Source organism: Silene latifolia, chromosome 9 (assembly GCF_048544455.1).
Source record: "Silene latifolia isolate original U9 population chromosome 9, ASM4854445v1, whole genome shotgun sequence".
Classification (NCBI taxonomy): Eukaryota; Viridiplantae; Streptophyta; class Magnoliopsida; order Caryophyllales; family Caryophyllaceae; genus Silene; species Silene latifolia.
The window spans coordinates 77,876,268-77,886,513 of NC_133534.1; the positions used below are offsets into that span (position 1 = coordinate 77,876,268).

General features: G+C 36.2%; 1 pseudogene; it reads right to left on the minus strand.

Moving 5' to 3' along the window:
- Nucleotides 1-7,109: 7,109 nt before the first annotated feature.
- On the minus strand, nucleotides 7,110-8,207 carry LOC141601244 (putative inactive receptor-like protein kinase At3g56050; annotated as a pseudogene).
- Between the last annotated feature and the right edge of the window lie 2,039 nt (nucleotides 8,208-10,246).

A 10,246-nucleotide genomic window follows, 5' to 3' on the forward strand; every position in this document is an offset into this window, starting at 1 on the left:
TGTGGCCTCTAGTGTCCTTGTTGAGAAGCTTTCCTTAACCACTCAAAACCACCCATGTCCTTACAAATTGAGGTGTCTTGACAAGGGGGCCGAATTGAGGGTTAACAAATAATGTTTGGTGTCCTTCTCCATTGGCAAGAACTATATTGATAAGGTTCTTTGTGATGTCGTACCTATGGATGCTTGCCATCTTCTACTTGGTAGGCCTTGGGAGTTTGATAAGAGTTCGGTGCATCATGGGAAGGATAATACATACACCTTTGAATTTGGCAAGAGGAAAGTCACTCTAGCACCTCTTCCACCATCCTCCATGCTTGAGCCTTCTAAAGAAGTAATGTTGATTAAGGAGGCCGAAATGATCCAAGAGAAGAATGATGTGGAAGGTGTCCATGTTATCCTTGCCAAAGATGAGTCCAAAGAGCAAAAGGAACCATTCTCTAATAAGGTTCAGGGATTGATCAAGTTCTATGAAGATGTTCCACCAAATTCCAACATGGGAGTGATGACCGAGGTCCCTAAGTCTCATTTAGGCAGCCGTGGTGCACACAAGTCAAATGGCAAGCTGGGGAGTGTTCACTTGGACAAGAATTGCTCAAATGAAAATATCAAGCCAAGGTTTTCTTTGAAAGTTTACAGCATGAACCTACTACTTTCTCCATGCCATGTTTGGCTAAATCATTTGAGGATCATAAGGCTCATGGTCTGGGCAATAAGGCTGCCCAACCACAAGGATCCAAGCCAATTGGTGAGCAATGGAAAGAAGTAAAGAAACGGGTTGAGGGGAAACCTCCCGTCCATGCTAGGGCCACGAAATACAAGGAAATGTCCATGGTTCCTAAGAAAGCACAAGTATTCAAGCCTAGAGACCTTTTATGGGTTCCATTAAGCAAGGGAAGAGTCCTCGAGAAAGGGAGAAATAAGTCCATGACAAATGAAGGAGGACCTTTCAAAGTTATCAAGCAAATTGGGTCCAACAAATACAAGCTTAATCTCTTGGGAATTCATGTCACATTTGATGTTGGGGATTTAAGTCCATATTGTGAAGAGCATTGTAATGATGATGTCGAGTATTTGAGGACAAATCCATTTCAAGAAGGGGAGTTTGAAGCAAAACAATCCACAACAAGCAAGCATGAACCCGGTTTTGGTCCCTATGGACGTGGGGCATTTTATGGCCTAGGAACCTTCTATAGAGAGTTTATAGTATTTTTTCCTAGGATATTTTGTCTTAGAAAGGATCAAATCAAGGGGTAAAACAAGAAACAAAACCGGGTAGTCCTTCTTGCACGAGTTGCAACAACAAGGACAAGGGTCGCTTTCAAGCATCCCAATTTATCCAAGACAACTTCTTGAATCCTTTTTACATGCTCTAGCTCTTATATCCATTGTTGGCCGACCCTTGTGATACTTCCAAGGAGTCCAAATAATCATTGTCTAATTAGTTTACTTTCTTACTTTTTCATTTAAGACTTTTAACTTGTGTAAGAGCAATTGGGTCACTATTGTACCATTTTCTTAGGGCCTCTATGAGCCCTTGGATGCTTATTTGAATGAAGGGTGAGGATTGCTTTACTTGTACTATAAAAGCAAGGCTCACCTAATGTATTTTTCAGATTTGATGAATGATAAACACAAGTTAGAAGCATTACTTTCTACTAATCTTCTTTGCTTAGTGCTAGAAAACCCTCTTTTGCTTTGTGCTTAGAGTTGAGTGATTCCATTGCTTAGTGCTTGGATTCCTCTTAGGCTGAATCTATTGGCTTAGTGCTTAGATTAAGTCATATCTAAGTAACTCAATTCTAATCATACTTGCAATCCAAACTCGTGCACTTTACAAATTATAAACCGTAGCAATTTAAGTCCTTTACCAATTTTTTTCGTGTCCTATGTCAACCAAGGGAATTGTCATTTGAATGTTTAAATCATAAGCATTTAAGTTACAATCCTTCCTTCACTGTTTTCAGCCCAAAGCAACGGTCTAGCCGACTGTTTCTTTTGTCGTTGCCCTTGTTTTGTGTCTTAAGTTGTGCAAGTTTGAGTCTTTTATCTTCTTAATCCTTAAATCAAGTAGTTATCATTTGTTTGTGTTCAAATCAGTCCATTTAATTGAGTCCATTTTTCGTCCCAATTAGCTTTTGTTTTTGAGTCCTTTTTGTCCAGAATTCGCGTCTTGAGCGTTTTACTTCAACCACCATCACCACCAACAACACCAATAACAACAACAACAACAACAACAACAACAACAAAAAACAATATTAATAATAAATTTTTCTCATATTCATGTGTAGATCTACTAAAAAGAGGTACTAATTTTATTTTATTTTGATACAAGTGTAACTTTAATAGAGATAAATGTAATTTTAATAGATATAAGTGTAACTATAACTTTACTAGAAGATTAAAATCAACTAAATATAATTAACTCATAATTTCATTCAAAAAATAAATCTAAAACAAAAAATCACAATTTCATTTTTAAAAACTAGATCTAAACTTTTAAATCTTCCTCGTCTTCATGTATAGATCTAGTGAAAAAAGGTAAAATTTCAAGAACATTGTAGAAAAAAAAAATAACACAATCACCACCAAAGAAACCGACCCCAAAAAATGTACTTCATTATAATACTAAATCTGAAAAAAAATATTTGAAAAAAAAAACGTGGTGGTGGGCGACTGTGGTCTTAGGGTGGTGGTGGCCGGTGCCGGTGGCAGGTGGTGGACGGTGGTGATGAGTGGAGGAAGAGAAAAGTGTGTGATTTATTTGGGTTTTGGGGTTTTTGATTTATTTGGGTTTTTGTTTTATTTGGTTTTTTTGGGTTTATTATTTATTTGGATTTTTGATTCTTGGGTTTTGGAGAGAGGAGAGTAGTAAAATGTGTGAGATGAGAGAGAAGTGGGTGAGTGGAAAATATATATAGTGAATTAGTGTTTAATTATGTTATTAGTGATTAATTAATGTGAGAAGGAGAGAGAGTGGCAAATTAGTGTTTAATGGTGTTTTTTGGTCTCAATCTCAACCATCCATATTGGATGATTCAAGGGCTCTAGTAAGGACTTAGGGACTCAAATAATATAAGCGACTTATTAGAACTTCACTCACTCACTCACTCTCTCTCTCTCTATCTCTCTATCTCTCTATCTATCTATCTATCTATCTATCTATTTATCTATATATATATATATATATATATATATATATATATATATATATATATATATATATATATATATATATATATATATATAGGATCACATGAGTCCACCTATCTTTTTGAGTCCCGTGAGTCCACTTATGTATCACACGCACTACAAAAAATATAAAGATTTTTTTTATGAATAAAAAAAAAAATTATGAATAGTTTTTTTTTAAAGTCTAAGCTGTGATATTGTTTAGTATAACCTTGATATTGTATCCGAGTCTCAGAGTCCAAAAGAAAAGAGTATCCGGTGAGAACGCACTATATATATATATATATATATATATATATATATATATATATATATATATATATATACATGGTGCATTTTTTTTTTACCAAATCTCAGTTACACTTTTGACTATCGTAGGTATATTTTTTTACCAGAATTCTATATACACTTTTTAATAATGTAGATACACTTCGTTTTTTACCAAATTTCAGATAGACTTTTCACTATCGTAGGTAAACTTTTTACCAGAATTCTATATACACTTTTGACAATATGGATACATCTTTTGACAGTCTAGATACATTTTTTTAGATAAATCTAGATACGCTTTATAACAATGTATACACAATTTTTCCCATGCTAGATACACTTTCCCCAAATTCTAAAGCCTAATTTCCAATAAAGTGTATAGATACACTTTTTCCCTTGTCATTGTTATACACTCGTCGAAACTTCCGGCCATCATGTAAACTGTCGATACCTGACGCTTCTACTGTTGCTAGCGACGCCAACGAACCTGACCAACCACCAGCTTTATTCGTCACCTTCGCCGGCGACGAAAACATTGACAGAGACCATTATCCGGCTCCAAATTTCCCGATAACCTTGCTGGATTAAATAAATTTTTGAAATCTTATATTTCGTTTTTTGTTGATCTAAGATTTCAATCGAGTTTTATGAATAAAAAAAAGTAATTGGCGTACTGTTACGCTTGTGTGGTAGTCACATGTGGGTTGCGTAAGTCTTCGTGGTGATGGGCTATCAATGATGAGGGGATCCGAATGGGAGAGAGGTCGCAGATGGGAGGAAGTTTGCTGGTAATTGTCGATGATGTAGGGACAGCGTCGTTGAGGGGTCGGTGTTAACATTGGTGGTGATGGTTCGTGGGTGAGGTTAGTGGTCAGGTGTTAGTCGTGGGTACGGTTGGTAAGCGGTGGTGGTCGTGAGGTAGTGAGTGGTAGTTCCCTAATATATGATCGCAGATACACAAGCTAGTACTACAAGATACACAGATTAAATATACGTATCAATATTGACTTATTATAGCTTAAAGAATTGTATGTAGCTAGTTAGAGGTATGTACCTAGCAATTTAAAGAAATGTATCTACCTAGCTAAAGGTAAGTATCTAGCTAGTTAGAGATATGTATCTAGCAACGTAAGGAAGTGTAGCTAAGCAGACACCTTTGCGGGAGCCCTTAAGACATTGGGGGTAATGTTGGCGTTATTGTTGTTGTGATCTTCGTGGGTTTTTTCAGGAACAGCCTCTTGCATGAAAGTTGTGTAGATTATGATACTGTCGTTTATGGACCAAGACCCACTACTTGCAAAACTCTAATTAGATGATTTTGATTGTTGCTGTTGAAATTTTTATTCTTATGCTAGTTTGTGATGCACTGTTAGCGCTGTGTAAACCGTGGCACGTTAGCTTAGCTGCACACAACTTTTAATATAGATAGGTTATTAGTTACGAGTTACCAGTAGAGTTTTTATTTATCAATTCTATATGGTGGTGCTAGACTACTATATGTAAATCAAACTATCAGATTCATTTTTGTGTAGTAGCTCCTTCCAATGTACTGGACATGTTCAAATGCATCACCGATGTCGACACATAATTTACATATTTGGAGGTTTTTTTGTTGGTTTTTAATCTTTGTGTTGACATTTGGTTACCTTATATAATGGTTTTTTTCATGGTGCTAAATTTTATGAATGGAATTTGTGCTGTTGACTTACCATACAGATTTAAGCATCTGACTATGGAATGGAAATAAACGAAAAGACATCCAGATTTGATGCTGGCCATGTGCCAACGGTGATCTATATTCGTGACTTCATCGGTGATGCTGAGGAAACTCAGCTGTCCAATCATGTTTGATTTCTCATCTTTCTCACTCTTTATGTATCTAGAAAATTAAAGGGGTGAATCTTGGTAGTTACATGTACGTATCTAGAAACTTAAACGAGTGTATCTAGCTAGCAGAGGTATGTATCTAGCAATTTAAACAAGTGTATCTAGAATGTTAGAGGTTTGTTTCTAGAAACTTAATGAGATCAAACGTGATCAATCGTGAAGTTTACAACTACCTCATTGTAGTGACAGCTGTGGTCAAAGAGTTGAATCAAGTCACCAACGGTTTACGTAATTTGAGGGGTTTTGTTAAGGTTGGTTTCGTAGCTAAGCTGGATAAAGAGAGTATTAAGGCTATTGAGAAGTTCTAGTCTGATATTCTAGATGAAGGGATTTTGCTGTTTACCTGGGCGGTGCAAGAAAGAAATGCGTCGGTGCTAGGGTTGGTACACGAGAAGCTGTTTGTAATGTATATATGTGCAGGGCGTGGAGTTGAGGCTGAAAGGCAGCTGTGGGAGATGAGGCTTATGGGAAAGGAGGTCGAAAGGTTGTTTTATGACATTGTCTTGGCTATATGTGCCTCACAAAGAGAAAGTGGGGCTGTTTCAAGGTTGCTGACTGCATTGGAAGTTACAAGTTACTCCACCAAAAAAGGACATTGACTTAGTTATTGCGAGGGCATATCAAAGGTGGGGATTTTGGGGATGCTACAGAAATGATAACTAAAATGCTAGACTTAGGCCTGTGACCTGAAAAGGTGGATAAGATAATGGTTATGGATGGGCTCATAAAAAGGATGCAACAGCCCGGATATGTTGAAACCTATCTTAACCTCTACAAGCACCTCTCAGATGCACATTTGATTCGGCCATGTCACCTATAAATGTATAAAGCGATATATACTTTGGAATGTGAAGATGATATAGCTGCCCTAGGCAGGATATTGCAAGAGTTACACTTTATATATGTATAGAATCTGCAGAATTGGAAGATGATATTGCTGCCCTAGGCAGGATATTGCAAGATTTACACTTTATATATGTATACTTGTATAGTTTTAAATGGTGGTTGTCCATGAGGATACCAGGATGCTTGTAAGATTTTCACTCAAGACATCTTAGCTTTGCTTTCCCTGTTAAGTCGTATCATTTTGCTCAAATGTATATTTCACTTGGTTACTCAGATTACTTGATTTTGGTTGTAAATGTGTGTGGCTGTTTAACTTAAATTCCTGCTGTTGTGCTTTTTTTTCTACTGAATTTCGATGATAACAACGATATTTGTATTTGATGAGTTTGGTAGATGGTCCTTGGTAGTCCCAGCAGCTTATCGTTCCCTTTTCAAGGAAAGGAAGAAGTTTAAACGAAGATGTATCCACTAACCTATATTCTCAATTATTGCAGCAGCCACGCCACAGCCATCTGTTGCCTCAAAGTCAAAGTACGAGTATTATTTAACAACACCCTATGTTCTTCGTTTCTATTTTTAATTTGTCCATCAGTTCTTGCATGAATATAGATTAATGGAGTAATCTAGATTTGTAACTTTGAGTCTCAAATTGCTGCCTAAAACAGGAGGATTACTCGTAAAAATTGTGTGGTTTACTCTTATAGCAAGCTTACAGTTGTATAATTCTCATTATTTGAATTATGATTGACGGGTACAATTCTGCAGACTGAACAACTAAAAATTGCAAAGATAACTGTAAGACCGCAAAGAATAAAGCTGAACTAGAGCTAATTTTCACATTTCTCAATCTTTAAACAAACATATACATTATCACTCATATCTTACTAAAAAAACTCCCTATCAAAACCTCTGAAGGCATGTCTAGTTATGTTAAATGGGATCTTCAAAAATAGTGTTTTCAGTGTACCGAGGTATACTCTAACATGACCATGCTTTTAGAGGCATGCAAAAAAAGCTTATACACGAATAAATATGTAATCTTTAAAGTGCTTATGGGGACAAAATCTCGAGCTCAGCCCACCATAGAGGAGATAACTTAGGAGTAGCTGCGTCTGACTCATCCCTGTCACATCCCTTAGACGACCAGTAACCTGTCAAATGGTTGGTCTTTCTCTTGCATCAGGATTAACACAGTCTCTGATGATGTGATATAGTTTTTGTACTTGCTCCTCTTGAAAGCAACTCAGTGTTCTATCAATACTTTGTCGAGGTATATCGCCTTTCTCCAACATTTTCAACACCCAATCGGCAACACAACTATCATCCTCCATATAAGGAATTCTACCAGTTATTATTTCAAACAAAACTACCCCAAAGTGGAACACATTGCTTTCTATGTCTATTGTTGATGCCTGCAGAAGTTGCATTGAAGGCAATGTCATCTTACTTTTACTTCCCACGTTCTAGAAGCTGAAGTCTATAATTTTAGCTGCGTAATCTTATGACAGATATATTGATCGAAGACTGCATATCCATGTGAGATATTGGTGGATTGAGCTAGTGCATCTGATCCAAGGCAGTATGCCATACCCATTACTATGCGTACCCGCATCGCCAAATCCAAATGTTCAGCTTCTTTTACTGCCAAAGTGTCATTATTTTTAGAGAAAGAAGCTAGAATAGAGGTAAAGGTCAAAAGGAGGGAGATGAATGAGACACTCACTGTGCAGATGCCCAAAGAGAGTTCCATTAGGAGCATACTTAAAAACCATCATTATGGTAAGAGGCTTTTCCTCATCGTAATATCCAATTAGATTCACAAAATTTTTGTGGATTACTTTTGACAATGTCTCCATCTGTAAACATACATGGAGCAGATTACTTTACTTCTATAGTTCTATTTTCCTAAATGATTCAACCAAGCATGGCGTTGATATTTGTTCATCATAACCAACACTTATCAGATGAACTTTCTAAGCTCAACCTTGGCAAGACTAATAATGCTTCGGCTATGATGTCGATGGTGACCCAGTATGCTCTCCATACTCAAGCTTGAATTTTCCGACTTGATAATGTGATGTCGATGTTGACCCCATTATGCTCTCCATACTGTAAGTACCACTTAGATACATATGTTACATCCTCCGGATACACATATCAGTAATCTAGATACACAGCTCGATTTGTATATCTGACAATATTCATGAATGTATCCGGAATCATATTTGATGTATCCATCGCCACCACCATTATCGCCGCCACACCAGCACCAACTAGTACAACACGAGCAGACCAAAACCTTACTACCGCCACACCATCCACTGCCTCTCAACCTACCCTAAACACTATTAGGTTCATATACCTATTATTAGACTCTTCTAATAGTGAACTAATTAACTTCTTAATTTGTGTTCTTTAGATCTTGTGCATGCATAACAAAATAAGAGATTAATAAGAAAAATAATGTCCCTTACATTATTATTTTCGGATTTATGGGCACAAGTAAGGTCTCCTACCTTCACTTGTTCTTTAGCTATGATGAGTATTAGGATGATCCTCCAAAATCCCAATGTAGAGATTCTCCCCTTGATTGCACCCAAGATTTAACCCTTATCTCTACTAAATAATATTTGCTAGATATTTATTTAGTAGTCTACCTTAAAATTGATTACTAATACACATATATTACACTAATAATATTAGTAATTTCATTGAACAATTTAGATCAAACTTCTCAAGTTTTTGGAGGAAAAACTATGAACAAGAGAGAGGTTTTGCATGTTGCATATTTTAGAGAAAGATAGAGTAAAATAAAAAGAACAAAATTGATTCTCCTCTCTACTTCAACCGTCCAAATGCTCTTGTATATAGCATTTATTGGTTTCACAATTGGTCATATGCAATTAGTTTTCTTATGTAGGTAGTAGGCTATGATTAAAGTTTGTCATAAGATGTTGGAGAATCTATCGAACAACTAAATTACAAAAACAAAAAACTCTAGCATCCTTATGGTTTTGGACGGTACACTTAGTGTATATGGGTCCATTTTTGTCTTATAATATTTGTCCCACAAATGCTTATAAGTCTTATGTTTAATTATCTCACTGATCGGGTCCGTTTCGTGTTCACAATTAAAGATGTGGTCGTTGGGTCACGGATTGAATCAAAACACAATTTATAACTTCACAAACAACTCTACAATTAGTAAAGAGGAAAGTAAAGGTCGGATCCCAAGGGACGGGAGTTGAAATGAGATTTCTATTGCAACTAGTGGTGTCTAAGGGGTGTCACAAATTGGGTTGATGTAGAAGGTCACTAAACTAAAATAGCAATGAAAATAAACAAGCAAGATGAATTAAAGGGGTGTAAACAATTGATTAAAAGCACTAGGGTGTCATGGGATCATAGGGGAATCATGGGAATTGATCATACAAACATGTTCTCAAATTATAAGCAAGCAATTATTGTTGTGATGGATTGAGTTGGGTTATATCTTACAATCCTAGGAAAGTTTGGGTCCCGGAGCCGAATCGATTAGATTGTACAACACCTACAAGTCGACTTAATCTTCCCTACTCAACAACATGCATGGTCTAATGAGACTCGAGTTGGGTTATGTCTTACAAGTCTCATTGAAAAGATAGAAGATGATAGTAAATGCAAGGATTCATAGGCTTAGCATTTCATCAAATATAACATGTGCATGAGTTGAGATCAAAACAAGCAAGCAAATAAAACATGAAAGCATATTAATTTAAGCATGAATCATTCCCAATGTTGGTTTCCCCTAATCACCCATTAACCCTAGCTAAGAGACTACTCACTCATTATCATGTTGATCATGCTAGCAAGGTTATCAATCATACCAACAATATGAAACATGATGAATAAATGAAAGTAATTAACAATAATTAAAAGGGATTAAGAGAATTATACCTACTAATGATTCCAATAATAAAGCAAAGATAAAAGAAGTACTTGAATGCTTGATTGAGAGGTTGTCAATCTCCCAACAATAACCCAAATAATCCTCAATTACCCAATATAAAGGATG